This window comes from Scyliorhinus canicula, chromosome 4 (genome assembly GCF_902713615.1).
Source record: "Scyliorhinus canicula chromosome 4, sScyCan1.1, whole genome shotgun sequence".
In the NCBI taxonomy this organism is placed as follows: domain Eukaryota; kingdom Metazoa; phylum Chordata; class Chondrichthyes; order Carcharhiniformes; family Scyliorhinidae; genus Scyliorhinus; species Scyliorhinus canicula.
Genome location: NC_052149.1, coordinates 115581991 through 115606355, shown reverse-complemented (window position 1 = coordinate 115606355; position 24365 = coordinate 115581991). Strand labels below are relative to the sequence as shown.

The following is a 24365-nucleotide window of genomic DNA, read 5'->3' as shown; positions in this document are numbered from 1 at the left end:
GCCGCACCGCTCCTGGCCCGCGTGGAGGGGGGGGGGAGGGAGAGGGGTTGGACCTGCTGCTGTTGGTCCCCCCAGTCGCTGCCTCTCCTCTGCCGTCGCCGCTCCGCTGCCGCTCCTCCGCTCCGGCTCCTCCGCTGCGCTCCGGCTCCTGCGCTCCGGCTCCTCCGCTGCCGCGCTCCGGCTCCTCCGGCTCCTCCGCTGCCGTCCTCCGGCTCCTCCGCTGCCGCGCTCCGGCTCCTCCGGCTCCTCCGCTGCCGCGCTCCGGCTCCTCCGCTGCCGCGCTCCGGCTCCTCCGCTGCCGCGCTCCGGCTCCTCCGGCTCCTCCGCTGCCACGCTCCGGCTCCTCTTCCGCCGTCCGGCCTGTCGGGGGGGGGGGGGGGGGGGGGGGGGGTGTTCTCCTTGTTTGGCGCTTGCGGGAGCCCCTCTCCCTGCGACCTCCTTGCTCGCCGCCCGGAAGTCAATCGTTCTGGGACTAAGATGACTGCCACAACCATCTTCCTTTGTGGTAGATATAACTTAAACCAGTGGGGATTTTCCTCTCCCTAATTTCCATTGCCTTCAGTTTTGCTAGGGCTCCTTGATGCCATACATGATCAAAGGCTGCCTTGATGGCAAGGGCAGCCACTCTCATCTCACCTCTGGAGTTCAGCACTTTTGTCCATGTTTGAGTCATGGCTGTAATGAGGTCAGAAGCTGAGTGACCCTGGCAGAACCCAAACTGAGCATCAGTGAACAGGTTATTGCTGAGTAAGTACCGCTTGCTAGCACTGTTGATGACCCCTTCCATCGCTTTACTGATGATTAGGAGTAGACTGATAGGGCGGTAATTGGCTGGATTGGATTTGTCCTGCTTCTTGTATACAGGACATACCTGGGCAATTTTTCACATTCCCGGGTAGATGCCAGTGTTTAGCTGCACTGGAACAGCTTGGCTGGGGGGGTGCAGCAAGTTCTGGAGCAGAAGTCTTCAGTTTGATTGCCAGAATATTGCCAAAGCTCATGGCCTTTGCAGTACCCAGTGCATTCAGCCATTTCTTGATATCACGTGGGGTGAATTGCATAGGCTGGCATCTGGATGTTGGGGATCTCTGGCGGAGACCTAGGTGTATCATCCACTCGGCACTTCTGGATGAAGATTATTGCAACTGCTTCAGCCTTGTTTTTTGCACATATGTGCTGGGCTCCTCCATTATTGAGGTTGGGGCCATTTTTGGAGTCTCCTCCTCCAGTGAGTTGTTTAATTATCCCCCATCACCAGCTTTGCTGAACATCTACAAAAAATCTTCTGCAGTCTCACACAGTGCATGCAATGTCATGGTATTCTTCGTACATTAACATTATTGAAAAGTATTCTTGCAGGTTGAATAGTTTGCATGCTGGCTCTTTTGATCATCCAGAAGTCTACTTTGGACTTTTGCCTGGAAGTATGTTATCGGAAATGTGCTTGGTTGTCTTGGCTTGGGACACGACCTCCCTTCCATGGTGGAAATTGCTTTGCAGCTCAGGACACAAAGTCATGGAAACACCCTTCTCTCTGTTCTCTAATGTTTTCCTCATACATTGACAAGTTTTGGAAGGACGAAATGAAGGTGAGGTAGAAAGAACATCTTTTATCTACGAATTGTCAAATGGGAATCCGCAGGAAGATTTCAGCAAGTTGTTTTGTCCCAATGTGAGTCTGCCATGCGTTTCCCAATGGAAATCTCTCCTGTGTATTCAGATTATTGGAAATCTCTCCAAGACAAAATCTCCTGCAGGTTCTCATTGTTTGACATAATTTGCTTCTATGAATTTATCTTGATTTTCTTTACTGTTTCTATCTTCACAGACAGAGCCCACTCACTGCTTTTAACTATTAAATCATGTAAAAGGATGGAGCCCGAGTTGAGAATATCAGTGAGTTAGCCTTGCATGGTGTGGTCTGAGGTAGCGAGTTTTCCTTTCAACCCTTTTCTTTCTTCTCCTATGAAGCTGCCCTGTGTTGATTGGAAGTCATAAGAGGTCTTTTCTTTTTGTTGAACTGATAGAGTGCACGGTGGCATGACTGCGAGCTGTATGGGGTTTGCTCTGCAGGATCGTTTGAGTGGTCCCCCTTGTTGGCGGTGAGCTGGTGGTCCCGGTCCCGGTGAATCAGACGGCGGGCCATCATTCATGGCGTGAAGCCCGTGGGGCCTCATTAAGTGGACCAATTAACATTTGATACTGGTGATGGACTCGCCGGGCCGAGCTTCGGGAAGTTTGCGGCAGTTCCCGCTCACTACCACACTTAGAAACCTTTCCATTATTCGCGCCCTATGTGTTTTTCCAAAGGGACGCAAACTATTTACCATTGATATTGCATGGAATTTGTACATGCCTGAGTGAGCGGCTATGGAGGATACATAGAAGCATTAAGGTGGTATGGTGACCAGAAGGGGCATGAAGGAAAAGTCTGAAACAAAGATTTAGATATCAGACAAGATATAATTTTCAACATGTACAGAGTGTCATACTAACATTCCAGGCTACCACAGAAAAGGATACATTTTCAGCATTGTGAATATTCACATGTATTTTAATTTGCAGGTGTGATTTTTGTTTAATACTTAAGAGTGAAACCGGGAATTTAAATATAGGTCTCTATGTGGTGAAATTTCCTGTGACATTCATAAGTATTTTCAAAAATGCAACTCATGGGCCTGGGATAGGTGTTGGCAGTTGACAAGGAGCTGTGAACCCCTCAGTGGATGACTTCACCATGACTGCCATCCTGAGCCACATAATTCAGCATGACTGATACATTGAACCACGTAGAATGGAAAGATCTCTTCTGAGGTGGCTGAGCCAGGGGAGTAATTTAGACAAAGGGCCGCATTCTCCAGCTGCGTTAAGCCAGTGACCGGAGAATCCCGCCCGAGATCAATGGATTTTTCCTTTGTCGGCGCCTCTCCTGTGGCGTTCTTGTGGTGGGCAGGACGGAAGAATCCAGCACAAAGTTGGTTGCCCTGAGACAGGGAGTTGAATAGTCAGCACAGGTATCGAGTCTTCAAGAAATCAAGGATATACGGACATCGAGTCATGTTGGAATTACGCTCTGAACTTCATCTGCTGCGGTCTGCCAACATTCACTGTTCAGGCCTTTATATTAATAATGGTGACCATTAAAGCGAGGCACTGAACTGTGACCAATGTCGATGGAGCTATTCACGGTGTCTCCAAGAGAGTTGGGGGAAGGTGGAGGAAGGGAGAAAAAAAATAGACTGCAGAAGAAAATGAAGGATAAGGAAAAATATTCTTTTTGTTTTGCTCTTGGGATGTGGGTAGTGCAGGCAAGACCGATCACTCATTTCTGAGGCCCTGAGCCAACCATATAGTATTGGATTGGAGTCATATGTAGGCCACAATCTGAAAGACATTCAAGAACCAGTTGGACTCTTATGATGATTCTAGCAGCTTGATCATTTAGTGCCAGCCCATAAAGTGGTAAATGATTTTTTAATTCAATTTCACAACTTGCTATAATGGAATTTGAACAACTCGCCTCTGGCTTGCGGGACCTATGTCATCACCACCGGGCTGTCGTGCCAGTTCAATCTGCTGGCTGCCAAAATATGTGGAGTATGTTTGTCTTCCATTAAATAAAGTACAAATAGATTTATAACTATCTGTTAAAGAACAAAAGGACCTAACTTTAAAACAAAAACATAAGGTATTGAATTCTATAACTTCATTGCCTCAGTGAATAGGCTCTTTGCACATTGTAAAATATTATGTTATCACCTGATCAAATAAGTCTGCTCAGTTTGAAGGAATGTACCAGGGGAGTATAATTCTCCCACTGCAAATACTGCACGGGACATAAATCTTATTTAAAATATTGTACTGATTAAATCTGGGTATCCCCAGTATATAGGAGCTGTCACTTTATACCGATTGTGACAAGCGTGAACAGGGCAGGTTCCAACAAAATTGGTTACAATTTCTATTATAAGCAACAATTTCCCTTCTCTCCTGCAGCACTGCCATGGTTTTGGAGTGGACATTAAACATCAACACCTTGAATAAGGCCAAAGTGATATAATGCAGGTACCAGCACCAATATTGCTTCTTCTCCGTGGTGTAGCTATGGTTTTAAATGGGATTATTTTGCATTTGTGCAAAGTAGAGATTAAGGGCTATGGACCCATTGGCGATAGTCTTCTGCGGTCAGAGCTGAAGGGCTGGATTCCTGGTCCCCTGCTGAGGTGGGGATCAATGGCAGGCAGGAGCTAAACCTAGCTCCATGTGCCATCATGCTGGATCCATCTGGCTACTGGACCACTTTAACAAGGGTGGGATCGGAGACTGACAGGGTTACCTCTCTGCAAGTGGCAGGTAACCGATCTAACTCATTAAGGGCCCAATTGAGGCCAATTGAAGGAGTCTGAATGGAATTTTCAAGACGGCCTCCAGATTCTCACAGCTGGCTGGGAAGCCGGTTTAGGTGCCTCAGTGAGTACCCAGCACCAGGCCAGGGGTAAGTGCTCCAGGCAGGCCCAGTGAACTGTCCTGTCAGCCTGGGAGAAAGAACCGCCACACGCCATCCTTGAGAATGGTTCCATCCTGACTGTGGTAGCCTAGCTGCAAAACTACTTTTTAAAGATTTAAAAAAGTTGGAGAGAGATAGAGAGAGACTGCTTCCAACTTTAAGCCCCTTCTCTCAAACCCACCTTCCATTACAGCCTATGGCTGTTTTCAAGTCGGAAGTATCCTGATTGATTGTCCAACTTTGAGAGCCCACGTGCTCACTGTCCTTAATTGAATGGCGAACCTGTCTCCAGGTGAATTTTTTAAAAAATTCTTTCATGGGGTGTGAATGTTGCTGACAAGACCAACATTTTTTGGTCTTTCCTTAAGGCCCCTTGAACTGATTGGCTTGCTACGTGATTTTGGGGAGCAGTTAAGAGTTGATGACATTCTGGAGTCACATGAAGGTCAGATGGGGCAAACTTCCTTCACTAAAGAGCATCAGTGAAGCGGATGGGGTTTTACACCAATCAATGATAATTTCATGATCACCATTACTGATGATGATTCAGTGGCCAGTTTTATATTCAGATTTATTAATTGAATTCAGATTCCACCAGCTGCCATGTCTAGCCCAGTGACATCACCACAATGCCACCATTTCCCCCAATTAAGGGCACAAACCTTTGAAAATCCTAAGAAGTGACTATTTACTCCGGGGTGGGTTTGCGGCCCAGAATCAGTACTGACCCTGCCATGGCATCAGAATCCAGCCAAGGTCTTCCTCTCTTTCAGAGACAGACAGATGTATGATATTAGGACCCTGTTCCTTTTGTACAAGACTCCCAAATTAAACAGTCAAGATCTTCACTGTAATGTGTAAGTATGCAGGAACAATAATCAGATACTGACTGGGTAGTTTTCACCCTTGCACTATTTGTAACTTGCTTAAACTGTTATTCCGTTTTTAAAATAAATTTTTACAATTAAGGGGCAATTTAGCGTGGCCAATCCACCTACCCTGCACATCTTTTGATTGTGGGGGGTGAGGCCCATGCAGACACGTGGAGAACGTGTAAATTCCCCCGGACAGTGACTCAGGGCTAGTATCGAACCTGGGTCCTCGGTGCCTTGAGGCAGCGGTGCTATTCAGGGGAATAGATAGAGTAGACAGTCAGAGACTTTTTCCCCGGGTGGAACACACCATTACAAGGGGACATAAATTTAAGATAAATGGTGGAAGATATAGAGGGGATGTCAGAGATAGGTTCTTTACTCAGAGAGTAGTGGGGGCATGGAATGCACTGCCTGTGGAAGTAGTTGAGTCGGAAATGTTAGGGACCTTCAAGCGGCTATTGGATAGGTACATGGATTAGGGTAGAATAATGGAGTGTAGATTAACTTCTTCTTAAGGGCAGCACGGTAGCATTGTGGATAGCACAATTGCTTCACAGCTCCAGGGTCCCAAGTTCGATTTCGACTTGGGTCACTGTCTGTGTGGAGTCTGCACATCCTCCCCGTGTGTGCGTGGGTTTCCTCCGGGTACTCCGGTTTCCTCCTACAGTCCAAAGATGTGCAGGTTGGGAGGATTGGCCATGAAAAATTGCCCTTAGTGTCCAAAATTCTATGATTAACCGAGGACAAGAGTTCGGCACAACATCGTGGGCCGAAGGGCCTGTTCTGTGCTGTATTTCTCTATCTATCTATCTCTATCTATCTAACCACTGCACCACCATGCCGCCCTTTAAACTTTTATTCCAATGCCCACCAACATTTAGGTATTGATGGGCATCGATAAATTCAGGGAAGTACATGTGAAGGGCCAAGCATAAAGGTTCTTGCAGCAGTTTTGTGGCTATTTTTAGTCTCTTCTATTCCCACTGCCTTCCTTCATCTTCTACCCCAACATTGTTCAGCACTCGCAGAGCTGAATCCAGTCAACCCGATCCAATATTTTTTCAAAGTCTACAGAACAAAAATACATACTTCCTGCCCAAACTGCGTTCACTCATTAATCTTATAATGCCAATTGCTTCTCTCGTCCCTCTTCCTCCCCAGACTCCAAACTGGTAATCTCTGATGTATTTTGTGCCTTCCCGCCCTGACAAAGAGAGTGCTCTTGTGTTTGAACTGTCAATACAACCTTTGATTCATTGGGCAATCAGACTAATTGTATGTAAGTCAGAACATCTGCATGCCTTTGGCTTATTTCTCAGGCTGATCTTCATTATCTGCATGACATCCTCCAGCCATTGTGGTGTAGATGGGTATCCCTGTCAACCTCTTGAGGTTGTGCTTGGCAAGGGAGGATGTGAGGCCTTCCAGATAGTCCTCCAGCAAAATCCTTACAGCTACAAGCTTTCTACCTGTGCATATTGAATAAACAGAAGTTTGCTGCATCTATTTCAGAGACAATTGCGTCGTGGTAATGTCACCAGAATAATAATCTGGAGGCCCAACAAAAACTCTGGGGACATGGGTTCAAATCCCATCATGGCCACTGGTGAATTTTAAATTCAATTCATAAAATCTGGAGTGAAAAGCTAGTCTCTGTAATAGTGACCATGAAACTGTTGTTTCAGCACAGGAATAGGAATGGCTTGCTGCAATTTTACAGGGCCTTGGCCTTTACCTGGAACGCTGTGTGCAGTTTTGGTCACCTTATATGAGGAAGGATGTTCTTGCTTTAGAGAGAGTGCAGAGAAGGTTTACCAGACTTGTTCCTGAGACGGCAGTACTGGGACTGGATTCTCTGAGCCTCGCGCCAAAATCGCGTTGGCCGTCAAACCGGCGGTTCGGACCGGCGCCGCTCCCGCGATTCTCAGGTCGGGAGTCTCTCATGCTTGAACCACCGCGACGCGGGTAGGGGGCCATTGCCAGAGGCCCCCCCCCCCACGATTCTCCATGTGAAACCGGCCAAGTTCCCGACGGCGTGGTTCTAGCCACCTATCAATCGTCGAGAACGTCGGGTGGCGGCTGCGGACTCAGTCCGCGGCTGACCTGGTTAGTGGGTGGGGGGAATCGTTCACTGGGGGTCCTCATAGACGGCCAGGGGAATGATCGGGCATCACGGACCCGTGGGCACGCGTGATCTCGGGGGGGGCCTACATTTTTGGTGCTGCTCTGTGGTCGAGTCTGCCATGTACCATGGAGCAGCCGCTGCAGGCCGCCACCCTGCGCATGCGCGGACTCCTAACTGGAAGTATGGGGCCCTGTTTCCACATCCAGAAAGTCCAGAGTGAAACACCAGTGTTTCTTCACTGGCGTGGGGACACAGCCCCATTATTGGAGAATCCAGCCCCTGACCTATGGGGAGAGATTGAGTCGGTTAGGATTGTATTCACTTGAGTTCAGAACAATGGGGGCGGGATCCCATAGAAACCTACAAAATTCTAACAGGATTGGACAGGGTAGATGAAGGGAAAATGTTCCCGATGGTTGGGGTGTCCAAAACCAAGGGTCGTAGTCTGAGGATACGGGTAGGCCATTTGGGACTGAAAAAAGGAGAAATATCTTCATCCAGAGAGTGGAGTGCCTTTGGAATTCTCTGCCACAGAAAGCAGTTGAGGCCAATGTTTTCAAGAAGAAGTTAGATATAGATCTTGGGATGAAAGGGATCAAAGGATATGGGGAGGAAGACAGGAACAGGCAATTGAGTTGGATGATCAGCCATGATCATAATGAATGGCAGAGCAGGCTCAAAGGGCTGAATGGCCTCCTCCTGCTTCTATTTTTGATGTTTCTACGATTATCATAAAAGCCCAGCTGGCCGTTTAAGGAAGGGAATCTGCCATCCTTTCCTGGTCTGACCTACATGTGACCCCAGACCCACAGCAATATGGTGGACTCTTAACGGCCATCTGAAATGGCCGGACAAGCCACCAGGGCAATTAAGTATGGGCAACAAAATCTGGCCTTGCCAGTACTGTCCATGCCCCGTGACAGAGTAAATATAATGAAAACAAATTGCCAATGTTTTCTTTGGTGGTGAGGAGAATTCCGTTGTTTTTTTCCCTCGCCTTCCTATCCACTGAGCGAAGAATGACAAGGAGGGAAGCCTTGCATTCAACCTTGTGCTGGTATTCTCTTCACACAGCTTCTGTTTTTGTGTCTCAAAGTTCAGCTCAGCAGGGGGAGGTGGTTAACAGGATTCTGGGCATGTGGCCTGCCAAACTAAACACTGTCTCTCATCCAAGGCATCAAAAAGCTATGTAACAGCGGTGACCGAAGTTATTCTGACAAAACAACATAATTCAAAACTTTCGCTTCCCTGCTTTTAGAAGGTAAAACAAAATGAGCCATCACAGTTGTTCACAACTTTCCAGCACAGCAGCCTGTGCTGTTTCGTAGCGGCAGCTTTAGGGCGGCCTTCCTTTAAGTTACCAAATTTATTCCTCTTCTTCCTACCAGGTGCTGATTCCCAAAAGAGTTCATCCTGTGAAGACCAAGAAATGAAACACAGCTGTTGGGTGGAGGGGCAAGTAAAGCACTGAAGGAAGGCTACCACCCAGGGGGTGAACCTTGGCAGGGGTCTGCATTGTCAGTGAAGGAGGAGAAGACGCCAGAAGGTGGGCATTCCAAAACATTTCAAACAGCGAATAGCTAAAGTGCCACACACAATAATACTCTGTGGGTGACGAAACAGGAAATCTGACTGGGACGGTTGTACCTGGGAACTCCTTTACATTTTTTAGTCTGCGGGTGATCTTGAGAAATAGGCACCCACTATGCAAAGCCAGCTTGCCTTTTTGCTCTTATCAGGGAATACTGACTGTTCCCACAGATGTCTTTCCTTCCCCAGTTCTTTTTGGAATGCAGTAACTCATACTGTGGTACTCTGTGTGGAGCTGGCGATGTAGTAATATTGTCACTGGACTGGTATTCCAGAGATCCAGAGTAATGCTCTGGGGATTTGGGGCTGAATCCCACCATCCCAAATGGCAAAATATGAAGTCAATAAGAATCTGGAATTAAAGTCTAACGATGATCATGAAACCATTGTCAATTGTTGCAAAAACCCAAATGGTTCACTAAAGTCCTTAGGAAATGAAAAATGAAATGACAATCGCTTATTGTCACAAGTAGGCTTCAAATGAAGTTACTGTGAAAAGCCCCTAGTTGCCACATTCCGGCGCCTGTTTGGGGAGGCTGGTACGGGAATTGAACCATGCTGCTGGCCTGCCTTGGTTTTAAAAGCCGGCAAATTAGCCCTGTGCTAAACCAGCCCCAGTAAATCTGCCACCCTAACCTGGTATGGCCTACATGTGACTCCAGAATCAAAGTAACATGGTTGGCTCTTAACTGCCCCCTGAAATGGCCTAGCAAGCCACTGAGTTCAAGGGCAGTTAGGGATGGGCAATAAATGCTGGCCCAGCCAGCAATGCCCACATCACATGAACAGATTTCTAAAAACTCTTTCATGGGCAATATTTCAGCTGTGGCCTAAACTAGTGTTTTTTTTACAGTTTCAGCATTACCTCCCAGCTCTTATATCCCCAGCTTTAGTGAATAAAATATTCTGTATGCCTTCCTGACCCCCTTAATACCTGTCCAGTCACCCACCGGGATTTGTGGACATACATTCCAACTTCCCTCAGCTCCTCTATGCTTCTCAATATCCTATCATTTATTGTGTATTCTGTGGCCTTGTTAGCCTTTCCCAAACCTCTCCAGATTGAATTTACCTTGTCACTGTTCCACCCACCATTGATATCTTCCTGCAGTCAACAGCTTTCTTTTTCATAATCAATCGCCTGGCCATCACCTGCAAACTTCGTAATCCTCTATATCAGTGTTTTTCAAACTTTTTTTCTGGGGACTCATTTTTACCAACCGGCCAACCTTCGGGACCCACGCCCGGCGACCTTCGCGACCCACGCCGGTCAACTGTCGCGACTCGCGCAGGCTGACATTCGCGACTCACGTGGGCCGACATTCGCGATCCAACATTAATCCCAACCAACATGACTGAAAGGGATGATTTGGTCATTGTTTGTGGGAGCCTGTGTGCACATATTGACTGGTGCATTCCTATCTTACTGCAATGACTACACTTCAAAAGTACTTACTCGGTTGTAAACTTTGGGAACATCCTGAGATCATGAAAGTTGCTACATGAAATCAAAGTTGAGACATAAATGCAAATTGAAACAGTCCTAGGATGAGCTCGCAGTGCTGGGAAAGATCACTCTATCTATCAGGACTCTGTTGAAAGTCAGGGCCTGAGCGGGGGACGCCCTGCCGAGGCTGCACTTTATCCCGTTTCCTGCACTGAGGAACTACACTCGCCGGAACGTATCCGTGCAGGAAGACATTGGGGAGGGGAGGGGGGAGCGGTGGTGGTGAGGGGGGGAGTTGGCGTCACCCCACTTTGCAGTCAGCGGGAGCCGAGGCTGCATCTCATCAATGACAAAGGCAGGAAGAGACCCTTCCTTGGCCGCTCAAGCAGCTTCAACTGAGTCCTTGCAAGGTAGCTTGGTGGCGGGAACATTTCAGGTATGCCTTCACCAAACAGCTCCCTGTAAATGTGCATCCTTGCTGCCTCTCTGTATCACTATATGGGCCACCTTGCCAGCCCATCTCCAGCTACTTGATAAAATCTAGTATAATGAGTTTGCATCCCACAATCAATTAAAATTTCTTGTCTTGTCAGTTAAATAAGCTTACAGGAAAATCCTACCCAACAAGCAGTTACAAGGCATAAACATCCACAATGCATATCAAAGTGTTTCGTTATTAGAATACATGTAAGGAACGTGCGCCCGCATTTTTTTATGGTCGCGGTCGTCATTTTGAAGGGCACTTGCAGCCGGCACTGTTAAAAGCCGGCTGCTGCACTTGTACCGCGCAAATATGCGCAATCGGGAGCACCACGACGGACGGCTCCGCGACCTTCCCAACACCCGCCCGCGACCCACCCATGGGTCATGACCCTGACTTTGAAAATGCCTGCTTACATTCAGTCCAATTCATTTATACATAATATAACAATAATAATAATCTTTATTGTCACAAGTAGGCTTACATTAGCACTTAAGAATCCGTACAGACAGTGCCCAAGTGGGAATCGAACCTAGGACAATGACGCTGTGAAGCAACACTGCTAACCACGGTGCTCTTTCTCTTTCTCTGTGAATCATTCTCTTATCCCCACACACAGGTGATGGGCGGGATTTTCCGAGCCTCTGCGTCGAAATCACGCACAGCGTGGGGGCAGAGAATGCGGCATCAGACCGGCGATCGGGTCTGACGCCTTCCCGCGATTCTCTGCGATTTCCTGAAGAAAGTCCAGAGTGATTTGCGCCTGTTTTCTCATGGGCATGGGGACATAGCCCCATTTTCAGAGCGTTCCGCCCGATATTCTTTTGTGAAGGACGTAGAAATTTTATTTGATCTTATTGTAGTACTCGCCATAATCCAAGATCGAATATGCAAGGCTCGGATTTTGTTGACATCGTGTGACTTCCGCTTTTTCTACTTTTGCCCTTTTCCATGAGGTTCTAATTAAAATTCTAAATGCCAGCGACGTGCTTGCAAAACACATTTGAGATAATGGGCTAGGATATCTTCCAATTGGTGAAAACCACCATCAGCTGACAATACTGCTTATATGGAGTCAGGGGTGGAGTCAACCGATGTTATACAAGTTGAACATAGAGGGGAAATATACCGTAAATGGCAAAACTCTTAGGAATATAGAAAGTCAGAGAGATCTGGGTGTGTAGACAAGATAGTCAAGAAAGCATATGGCAGGCTTGCCTTCATTGGACGGGGCATCGAGCATAAAAACTGGTAAGTCATGCTACAGTTGTATAGAACCTTGGTAAGGCCGCACTTCGAGTATTGCGCACAATTCTGGTCACCACACTACCAGAAGGACATGGAGGCTTTGGAGAGGGTGCAGAGGAGGTTTACCAGGATGTTGCCGAGTCTGAAGGGTGTTAGCTATGTGGAGAGGCTGAATAGACTCAGACTGGTTTCATTAGAAAGATGGAGATTGAGGGGTTACTTGATAGAGGTCTACAAGATTATGAGAGGGGCATGGATAGACTAGATGGGCAGCCATTCTTTCCCAGGGTGGAGGGGCAGTCACCAGGGGGCATAGGTTAAGGTCCATGGGGCAAAGTTTGGAGGAGATGTGCAAGGCTGTTTTTTTACACAGAGGGTGGCGCGTGCCTGGAATGCGTTGCCAGGGGATATTGTGGAAGCAGATACATTAACGGCTTTCAAAAGGCATCTTGACAAATACATGGATAGGATAGGTATAGAGGGTATGTCTCAAAGAAGCGCTGAGGGTTTTGGCCAAGGTTGGTATCATGACCAGTACAGGCTTGCAGGGCCAAAGTGCTTGTTCCTGTGCTGTATTGATTTTTTTGTTTTTTAGATGGAAAAAGTTGGTTTCAATTCTTGCAGGTTGACTTGACTTCTCAGGATGAGTAAAAAGAATCTTTCCACTCTTGGAATAACAATAACACATATAATAAAATTCCAGGCTGGACATCAGTGGTTATACATCAACAGTTTCATTGCCTGGGCACCAGGGGCACATGGGCAGAATCTAATGGAGATGACAGGGTCTCACATGCTGGCTGGAGGGCTAGCGAGAGATTCATAGTTTCATTTTGGGAAGACCCACCGATTTAGGAGCCAGTTGGGTACATAATTAGGAGCCAGTCGGGGCAGCAGGATAGCATGGTGGTTAGCATAAATGCTTCACAGCTCCAGGGTCCCAGGTTCGATTCCCGGCTGGGTCACTGTCTGTGTGGAGTCTGCACGTCCTCCTCCTTTGTGTGTGGGTTTCCTCCGGGTGCTCCGGTTTCCTCCCACAGTCCAAAGATGTGCGGGTTAGGTGGATTGGCCATGCTAAATTGCCCGTAGTGTCCTAATAAAAGTAAGGTTAAGGGGGAGGTTGTTGGGTTACGGGTATAGGGTGGATACGTGGGTTTGAGTAGGGTGATCATGGCTCGGCACAGCATTGAGGGCCGAAGGGCCTGTTCTGTGCTGTACTGTTCTATGTTCTATGTTCTATAACTAGGCAGCGGTGGGCCTTCCTCGGGATCAATTTTCGTCCACTGAGAGTTGCCAGCACTTCATTATTCAGCAACACCACTGGGATGTTGGTAGCTTCTGCCAGTAATGCACCCACCTGAAGCTCATGATCACTGAGGGATCCAGGTCATTACAGACTGATGACGATAAGGGGACCACAGGGTGGGGGCGGGGGTGTGGGTGGGGGTGGGGGGCAGAGAGGAGAGGGGTGGGTTGGGAGGAGGATACTGGATTAGTAGCAGGGTCAAGAATTGGCTTCCTCCCATGTCATGTCCCTTGATCAAGCACTGAGTGCCTTTGAACAAAGGACCTCCTGGAAGCCTGAAAGCAACCCCAATAGGGTTCGCTTCTCGGGCTTTCCGCATGGCAGGTCCCCTTCCCACTGCTGGATAGTGATGAGGGCTTAAAATGTGCATTAATTGCAACAAGTATTCCTGCCATGGGCTTAATTGGGGCAGAGGCAGGAAGGTGGCAGGGTCCCCATTTGATGCACTATCAATTACGACAAGACGAGAGTAGAATGTAATCGAGGCTTTATTACACACCGATGTGTGGCCGCCTACAGCAGCTGACGAAATGGCTGCTGTTCGGAGAGCACACATATTTATACTCTGCCTACTGGGCGGAACCAGCAGGCAGGGATCTACCCCCGTACCTGTACGGGCCTTACCGGAAAACCCATATATACAATATAATACAACAGTGGTGACTACCACATTCACCCCCTGTTAAAAATGAGTCTAGCGGGGGTGGTGGGAAACTATATACATACTGATTGCTTTTTAAAAATTACAGAGAAGGTTACAAATTTCGACAATCCAGCACCTTGATCTGTCGTTGAGAGCGCTGCAGTGCTTATGGCGACTCAGGCATCGGCTTGGTCTTCGGTGACTCCGGGAGCATGTCGAAATCATCTTCATCCCCGGGTGGGAGCAAGGGGAGGACGGATAGTCCTGGAGCAGGGGTTGCAGTGGGGTGGGCCGGGGGAAGGGAGGGTGGCACCGGGGTGGGTGGGGGGGGGGGGTGTGGGGACCCAGCTGGTGCCAGGTCCCTGAGGGAGACTGTGTCTTTGCGGCCATTGGGGTACGCTACGTAGGCGTACTGCGGGTTGGCGTTGATTAGCTATACCCTCTCAACCAACGGGTCCGTCTTGTGGAGTCACGTGTGTTTACAGAGGAGAACGGGTTCTGGAGCTGCCAACCACATTGGGAGCAAAACCCCGGAGGTGGACATCCTGGGGATGGCAAAGAAACGTTCATGGGGGGTTTCGTTAGTTGCGGTGCACAGGAGCGACCGAATGGAGTGAAGTGCGTTGGGGAGGACCTCCTGCCAGCGCCTCCCGATTCCTGGACTGTAGGGCCAGCTGGACGGCCCTCCAGACCGTCCCATTCTCGGTTTCCACCTGCCCGTTTCCCCTGGGGTTGTAGCTGGTTGTCCTGCTCGAGGCAATGCCCCTGTTGAGCAGGTCCTGGCGCAGCCCATCGCTCATAAATGAGGATCCCCGGTCACTGTGGACATAGGCGGGGAAACTGAATAGAGTGAAGATGGTGTTGAGGGCTTTGATGATGGTGGCAGACGTCATATCGGGGCATGGGATGGCAAAGGGGTATCGAGAATATTCGTCGACCACACTGAGAAAGTATGTGTTGCGGTTGGTGGAGGGGAGCGGCCTTTGAAGTCCACGCTGAGGCGTTCAAAGGGGCGGGAGGCCTTCACCAGGCACACACGGTCTGGCCAGTGGAAGTGCGGTTTACTCTGCGCAGACCTGGCAGTCTCTGGTGATAGCCCTTGACTTCCTCAATGGAGTAGGGCAGATTGCAGGACTCAATGAAGTGGTAAAAACGGATGACTCCTGGGTGACAAAGATTGTCGTGAAGGGTCCGGAGTTGGTCTACTTGTGCACTGGCACAAATACCCCGCTGTGTGTTGTTAAACATGAAGGCAACCGACCGATGGTCAGTGGGGAGGGTGAATCTCCTGCCGGCCAGGTAATGCCTCCAATGTCGCACAGCTTCAACGATTGCTTGAGCCTTTTTTTCGGTGGAGGAGTGCCGAATTTCGGAGGCATGGAGGATGCGGGAAAAGAATGCCACGGGCCTGCCTGCCTGGTTGAGGGTGGTGGCCAGAGCGACGTCTGATGCATCGCTCTCGACTTGGAAGGGGAGTGTCTCGCTGACCACGTGCATCGCGGCCTTGGCGATGTCGGCCTTGATACTGTTGAAGGCCTGGCAAAGCAGTGGATTGAATGAGTGACCGGGCCTTGTCTGCATAGTTTGGGACCCATTGGGCGTAATACGAAAAGACCCCCAGGCATCGTTTGAGGGCCTTGGGGCAGTGGGAGAGGGGGAGTTCCATTAGGGGACGCATGTGATCGGAGTCAGGCCCTAGAACTCCGTTCTGAACCACATAGCCGAGGATGGCTAATCGGTTTGTGCTGAACACACACTTCTCCTTGGTGTAAGTTAGGTTGAGGAGAGTGGCGGTGTGGAAAAATTTGGAAACGTTAGCGTCGTGGTCCTGCTGGTCGTGGCCGCAGATGGTAATGTTGTCCAGGTACGGGAAGGTGGCCCACAGTCCATACCGGTCAACCATTCGGTCCATCTCCCATTGGAAGACCGAGACCCCATTGGTGACGCCGAAGGGAACCCTAAAGAAATGGTAAAGGCGGCCGTCTGCTTCAAACGCAATGTATGTATGGTCTGCCTTATGGATGGGGAACTGCTGGTAGGCAGGTTTCAGGTCCACTGTCGAGAAGACCCGGTACTGTGCAATCTGATTGACCATATCAGATATGCGTGGGAGGGGGTACGCGTCGAGCTGCGTGTACCGGTTGATGGTCTGACTGTTGTTAACGACCATCCTGTTTTTCTCCTCGGTTTTCACCACGACCACTTGGGCTCTCCAGGGGATGTTGCTGGCCTCAATGATGCCTTCCCACAGCAGCCGCTGGACCTCAGACCTGAGTTCCTGTCCTGGGCACTGTATCGTCTGCTCCTGGTGACGACGGATTTGCAATCCGGGGTTAGTTTTGCAAAAGGGGAAGGCGGGTCGACCTTAAGGGTCGCGAGCCGCAAACAGTAAGAGGTGGTAAGGGCTCGCCAAATTTCAGGGTTAGTCTCTGAAGGTTGCACTGGAAGTCCAAGCCGAGTAGCAAGGCAGCGCAGAGGTTGGGGAGGACGTAGAGCCGGAAGCCGCTGAACTCTACGTCCTGGACGGTGATGGTGGCGATGCAGTAGCCCCGGATCGCCACGGAGTGGGATCTGGAGGCCAGGAAGATTCTTTGGTTAGTGTACCGCGAGGGAGCAGCACCTTACCGTATCAGGGTGGATGAAGCTCTCAGTACCCCCGGAGTCTATAAGGCAGGATATCTCGTGCCCGTCGACCTTCACCTTTGTCGAAGCGATCGCGAGGTTGTGCGGTCGAGACTGATCGATCGTGACCGAGGTGAGACGTGCCTGGTCGTCGGCGATTGCAGGCGATGAGCGGCCTGATGAGGTGGGGTCCTGAGGCGAGTAAGATAGCGGCGCCCACAGGCTGCACGTGACCTGGGGCAGGCAAGATGGCGGCGCTCTCGGGCCGCACGTGTCCTGGGACAGGCAAGATGGCGGCGCCTATTGGTTCTGAGGCAAGCAAGATGGCAGCGCCCACGGGTCGCACGTGTTGTGAGTAGATCAAGATGGCAGCGCCCACGGGCTGCACGTGGTCTGAGGAGGGGAAGATGGCGGTGCCTACTGGCTGCATGTGGGGGGGGGGGGGGTGCCAGGTCAATAGCGGCGATTGAGCGGGCCTGGCACACTGCAGCAAAATGTCCCTTCTTGCCACAGGCCTTGCAGAGTGCGCTCCGTGCCGGGCAGCGCTGCCGGGGGTGTTTGTCTGTCCCCAGAAGTAGCATTTGGGTCCCCCGGGGTTGGCTGGCTGCCACGCGGTGCAGGCGTGGGGTTGGCTGGAGGCAGTCGCTGATGGGGTCCACGATGGGGTGGCCGCTGGCGGGGTCCACGATGCACAGGGGAGGTGGCCCGTGTGGTCGGGGGCATATGCCTGTACGTTGCGTGAGGCGACCGTAAGTGAGAGCGCTAGTTTCTTGGTCGCCGCGAGGTCACTCGTGGCCCCTTCTAAGAGGCGCTGGCGGATATAGTCAGACCCTATTCCCATAACAAACGTGTCTCTCATCAGCAGGTTCGAATGTTCAGTGGCCGAAATTGCCTGGCAGTCACAGTCTCTCACCAGTGCGAGTCGAGCACGCCGGAAATCTTCCACACACTCACCGGGAAGTTGGTGCCGCGTGGACAGGAGGTGCCTGGCGTAGATCTTGTTGATTCGCTAAGTGTAATTCTCCTTCTGTAGCGCCATGGCCTCTCCGTGGGTCAGCGCGTCCTGGACGAGGGGAAAAACGATGGAGCTCAGTCGCGTGTATAGAATCGGGAGCTTCTGTGCTTCTGGAATTGGGTCTGGCGCAGACCTGATGTATGCTTCAAAACAGGCTAGCCAATGTTCGAAGTCTTTTTTGGCGTTGTCTGATTGAGGATGCAGTTGCAGGCGATCCGGCTTGATGCGGAGGTCCATCTTTGTAAAAATCTCTGTGCAATCAATTGATGTACTATCAATTACAAAGAGATTAGAGTAGAATGTAATCGAGGCTTTATTACACTGAGATGTGTGGGCTCCTACAGCAGCTGACGAAATGGCTGCTGTTCGGAGTGCACACATATTTATACTCCACCTACTGGGCGGAGCCAACAGGCAGGGATCTACCCCCGTACCTGTAGTACAAGGGCCTTACCGTAAAACCCATATATACAATATTATACAACAGTGGTGACTATCATACCACTGTTACCCCCACCCAATCAAATGTCCCTTGCCACCAAACCCACCACAAGGGAGGGCATTAAATTCTGCCCAATGAGTCAAGGAGGTCAGTTGGCATTGAGAATATCAGGTTAGCGGGTAATAATTTGAAGTTGGACGAGGAGACTGAGAATTATTTCTTTTTTAAGATTTGGACTTTGAAATGGCTGAAACGCTGGCTGCTGTTTTCCTTGTTCTTGCATTCACTGATAAATAAAATAAGCTGTTTGCATTCATGTGTTGACTCAATTTCGAAAGGTTTTCCCCCATGAAAAATCAAATGCTATTTGGACAAATTCATTGGTGCCAAAATCAACTTGCCAGCTCTTGTTTGCTGATTCAGCTTTCCAAATGAGTGCCTGCAATCGATAAAGTCAAGCCCTGAAGGATAATTGATTTTTTTGTCATCAAAATTTAAAAAGCCATGCCTGAAACATTGACCTGTGGTTTTGCTCTGCATTTCCAACCTTTTTGATTTATTGTTTTATGATCCCATACTGATCTGGGATTTCCTGAGAGACACTCGTTCACTCCCTCGCCTGTTACTTCCGTGCGGCCTGGTCAGTGTTTATGGTGGTGTCACACCAGTGGAATGGGGAAAACTTGCATCTTGTTCTGTAATCGTAAAATCATACCAAAGGAAGCCATTTGGCCCATCGTGACTATGCTGGCTCTTTTCAAGAGTAACTCAGCTCGGCCCACTCCCCCCACCTTTGTCCGATAGCCCTCTTCGGTCAATTATCCAATGTCCTTTGAAGGCCACAATTGAAGCTAGCTGCTTCCACCACACTCTCAGGCAGTGCATTCCCGATCCTAGCCACTCACTGCGTAGAAGGAGTTTTTCTCATGTTGACTTGGGTACTTCTCCCTTTCATCCAAAAGGGGGGAATTAGAAAGCTTAGGTCCTCAGCAGCTGAAGGTATGGCCAACAATTGTGAAGCAATGAATTCCATAGGAGATAGGACACAGACCAGCCTTGATCTAATTGGTCTGAATGGCCTGCTCTTGTTCTAATATTCCCAACTGTAAAATTTACCTGTGCAACAACTGTTAATTAAATTAACCAACACAATGTTTGTAATTTATACAGCGTCTTTAACATCAAAGTGTTTCACAGAGGGGTGCCTTGAGCAGGCATTGCAGTTATAGACAAGAAGTTAAATATGTATAATTACTGCCTCTGTCAATGATCCCGTCAGGCAGGATAGCCTCAGCACTCACAGTCTAGGTTAACAGATAGACTGCTCAGTTGGGACGGTACTGGTGAGCATTCAACGCCTGTGAACGTATCTCAGCTAACAGTCCAAGCTTTCAGGAGAGGAGGGAACATCAGTGTTGTGGATGGAGGGAAAGACTTCACGAGAGGCCAGGCTGACAGGGTACAACACTCTTTATTCTGACTGCTCACAACAATCACTCCTCCCCACTCCCCGCAGTGTCTCCTTCATCAAACTGCTTCCAGGTTTGATTGATTGATTTATTGTCACATATACCGAAGTACAGTAAAAAGTATTTTTCTGTGGTCAAGGGAACGTTTATAGTACATACATAGTAGACAAAAAGAATAATTGACAGAGTACATTGAATGGAAAAGGGTCTTGGTGAGAGAGGTCGCAGAGAGTCTCCATGCTCCGGCGCCATCTTGGATTCACTTGGGTTTATACCTAGTGGGGAACTCCTCCAATTGAGAGGAACTCTGCCCCCTAGTAACCTGAGTAGCTCATATTCTGAGGCACATGCAGGCTGTGTTTCTCTGAGCTCCTGCTGCTTGTGGCTGTAACACTGCTTCCAGGCCAGCTGTGTTATTCTGTATGCTGCATGCCTTTTTTCGGACTTTGAAGCCTGGACTGTGGCAAGGGAGAATGGTGCTATGACTGGTTGGATGGAGAGGAAGAGGAGTCTGTTGCTGCTGCCAGTTACTTGCAGGGAAGTGAGAGAAGAGACAGCTTGCCTGCCTACAGTTGCCGTGCCTGGGACTCATATTCGTTGCTTGCTACCTTTTTGCTTATCACCTGGGACTGGAGCACGGGGCGGAATTCTGTTGGCCTGCTGCTGAACTGGAAGTGGAGGAAAAAGGACTTGCCTTTGCAGTTTTGGACTGGATGGTGTCCGGAGAGCGGATGCCGGAACTGTGACTGCATCAGGGCATTGACCCAATTGATGATGTGTACTGCTTGTATTGATGTTGGTTTTGTTTTATTGTTGGGGGAATTATATGGTTCTCATTGTATTTTTGTTGTGTATTGTTATTTTGGGCTTAGTGTTGGTGCTCACTAGTTGTGGCCCTGCTGCTTCTGTGCACTGGGGGTGGAGGGGTCCTTCCCAGTGCAAGTGACGGGGAGGGATGTTCTCTCTCAAAAAATAATAATAATCATAATCACTTATTCTCACAAGTAGGCTTCAATGAAGTTACTGTGAAAAGCCCCTAGTCGCCACAATCCGGTGGCTGTTCGGGGAGGCCAGTATGGGAATTGAACCTGCGCTGCTGGCCTTGTTCTGCCAGTTGTTTAGCCCACTGTGCCAAACCAGCTCCTTCTCCTTAACTGTGCACAGCCTGTCCTTTTCCAATGGACTGTGCTGCTTGCGGGCGCCTCTTCACCGACGTGGGGCTGTTGATGGAGTTCTCTTTCTCTCTTTTCCTCCATGCCCCGTATCGGTGTGTCCTTTTCCAGTGATCTACGCTGCTCGTTTGGGCACCTTTCCACCAATATGGGGCAACTGTTGGGGAGGGGTGGGGGCAGAGGTGGTCGTTTCCTGGCTTTGCAACTGGTGATTTGTTGAAAGGAACTATTTTGGGTTGAACTGTGCCCGCTCTTGTGGGGGACAGGGTGTTCTCCCTCTCACATCGTGCCCTGTCCCAGTGTGTCCTTTTCCAGTGGTCTGTGCTGCTCATGTGGGCATAGCTGGTGGTTTTGTTTTAAGTGTCTTGTCAATGCATTTAGCATATTACTGATTTTTGTGACTGTTTTTAGCATGTTGCTGATTCTTTTGTATTTTTGAGTTGTCAATAAACTTAAAATAAAGTTTGTAGGACATAGCGCCTTTAATGGCCCAGAGGCCTTTGGCGGAAACTGAAGGGACCATGGACAGCATGCCATCCAGTCCACGTGGGGGGGGGAGGGGTACATCTGGCACACATGTTGCCAATTGTAGCCCAAGAGGTTGGGCCTGTTGCCACCAATGGTAAGCACGCGGACTGGTCTCCATATGCCATGGGCACATGGACGGTGCCTCGATTTTTAAGGGCTCCCTGGTGTACGTGGTCAGTCAGGGTCCCGTGAACTGAAGCACCAGCAGCTGAAGACCTGTCTCGATGCTGGTAAATGTGTGAAAACTGATGTCCGAGACCATCACTCCCGTGTCCAGTTCCATTTCAGTGGGGCGTCCGTTTACCAGCAGCATCACCCAGATAGGTGCCATTCTTGGGCCAGCCCCACAGAGCAGCTGTAAGGTTTGCTCCTCAGCTTCCAATTTCTCCAGGCAATGTGTGCGGCCACTTGAGGGGAAATGGCAACTGGTCTGTGGCCGAAGAACGGCGCCTGCAGGTGATCGCCCGGAGCAAAGTTCTTGGTCTGTGTCCCACTGAATACTGGTACCCGCCATCTGGGAACGCTGAGTTGGGGGAAGATCCACAGTCGCTCTGGGGTGAGTCGCAGCGGCGGTTGCGGGAACTGCAATGAAGTCCGCCCTGGGACGGTCCCAGCACCTCGTTTCTGGTAGCTGTCGGCCAGTGGTCTTGACGATGCCCAATATTGAGGACCGCCAGGCCCTGGAGTTCTTGGAGCCCGCAGTCGCCGCTTTCCTGAGCGAGCACTATGTTGACGGCCCTGTCAAGGGTCAGGGCTGTCTCCATTAGCAGCTTCCATTGTGTCTCCCTATCCTTAAGTGTGCAATTGAAGCAATCCCGCAGTGATTCAGCCAGGGCAACTCCAAACTCACCAGGGCAGCGAGCCCCCGTAAGAATGCCAAGTACTCCCCGGTGGACTCTGCCGGTGTCTGCGAAGCGGTATGGAAACGGTACCATAGGACAATAATCGGGGGCTGTGGATTTAGCTGAAGGCCCACCCGGTCGATCAGCATGGCGAATGGTAATCTGTCCAACATCTTGGGAGGGAAGGAGTGTACTCTCTCTCTCTCTCTCTCACACCATGTCCTGCAACTGTGTGCCCTTTTCTGGTGGTCTGTGCTGCTCGTTTGGGCGCCTTTCTGCCATTGTGGGGCTACTGTTGGGGACAGGGTAGTGGGGGTTAGTGGTGGATGTGTGCTGGCTTGAGAGCTGGTGGTTTTGATTTTTTTTGGTTTCTTGTAAATGCTTTTCGCATATTACTGATTTTCGTGACTGTTTTTAGCATGTTGCTGATTCTTTTGTATTCTTGAGTTGTCAAGAAACTTAAAATAAAGATTGTAGGATTGGAATCGGATCGGACCCCCTGAAGGGGGTCGTAGCAACTAGCGCAAGGAACAGCACTAATTGCAGAGCTCTTTCAAAGAGTTGGCATAGGCATGTTGGGCTGAATGGCCTCCTTCAGTACTGTATCAGTTGATGATTCTATGAGGGATTGGGGGAGGTGCTACTAAAAACCTTGGTCAAGTGGGTGTATTTTAAAGGGGGGAGCGTACAGGCGCAGTAGCAGAGGCGCTTGGCTAGGAAATCCCAAATAGTCAGGTGTAGGTAGTTGAAGACAGCCACCAATGAGGTGGCAAAAGAATGTTGGCGAGGGGCAATAGAATGTGTAAGAGAAAAATTCAATGAAATGGAGAGTTAGGGAGAATAGTAAATCAGGAACTTGCATTTATATAGCACCCTTCACAACTTCAGGGTATGCCAAAATGCCTCATAGCCAATGAAGGATGATTTGTAGGAGATTACTGAAGGTTACAGGGACAAGACCACAAAGCAGTTTAAACAGGAGCGTGGGTAGCAGAGCAGGTTAGATGCTACGTTTTTCCAGTACTGACAGCTGTAATGTTCAGAGTAAATTCAATCTATCTTATGCATTATCATATAAATGAACTGATTGCAGAGAATGTGATTTGAAGCTGAAGTGAATCTACACTGCCCAATGTTCGGATCTATTGAACAACACACTTACACTCAGCAATATCATCGGAGTTATTGCCTTTGCCATTCCTGCTGCAGAGAATGTACACATGAAAGCAATAATGTACTGACAGAAATTGTTTTGAAAATTGTCTTTGGGCATGTCATATGCAAAGTAAACGTTTCCCTCACTGCAAATTCAGAATTCCTAATTTGATTATCTTTCTTCCCTCCTCTCAAGACAGTGGCTCGTCCTTTTATGCTGTTTCCCACACACCGAAGATCCTCTGGTGCATCACATTATGTGTGGGCTTAGACAATGAGTGTTGGCTGACAGTCTGAACACAGAGGTTCACCAGAGTATTTTCTCTTGATAACCATCATTAGTGGCAAATGTGGGTGACATCACCTCGGTCCAGAGTAAGGGGCGCTCTTAGGGCTTTTCTGCTTTTTGTGAAACCATAGCATAGCAGGCAGTGCCTTTACCCAGGGTGTGCCTTTGACTTCTCTTCAAAGCAGGCTCTTAATTGGCAAAGAGGCAGGAGCAGTAAACAACATCTGTATCTCGTTCTACAAATTTTATATGAAATATCAACACAGTATTGCACAGTTGGACTGCAGGCCATTTACAGTTGGCATTAGAAGTGCCCAAGTAGATGATTAATCTAGCCTTCTCACATGTGGAATACATTATTTACGCAACTGCATTAAGCATCGAATCTAATGTCACCAAAGCTTGCATTTCGGAAGGTTCATTGTCAGGTCTTGTTTAACTGTTTTGGTGCTTTCTAGAGTATAGTCCTTGTTAGAAACAAGAAAAAGACAACTGTGACTTACTTTCTTCATCGATTAATCTCACCTTCTTGCCCACTGACAATTATTCCTCAGTCCCCTCTCATTCCAATCCAATTAGCTAAATTAATTGAACTAGACTCTCCCTTTA

At 49.1% G+C, this 24365-nt stretch overlaps 1 protein-coding gene and 1 long non-coding RNA gene across 3 annotated transcripts in view; one reads left to right on the top strand and one right to left on the bottom strand.

The window, feature by feature from the left end:
• The window catches only part of LOC119964903 (astrotactin-1-like), a 3158558-nt gene that overhangs the window by 108022 nt on the left and 3026171 nt on the right, over window positions 1–24365 (bottom strand).
• The window catches only part of LOC119964907, a 70234-nt gene continuing 67638 nt past the window's right edge, over window positions 21770–24365 (top strand). Inside the window, exon 1 of one of the 2 annotated variants that reach the window (XR_005460390.1) lies at window positions 21770–22026. This is a non-coding gene — a long non-coding RNA (uncharacterized LOC119964907). Of the gene's footprint in view, window positions 22388–24365 lie in introns of both variants that reach the window. The other variant, XR_005460389.1, reaches the window with a different exon arrangement.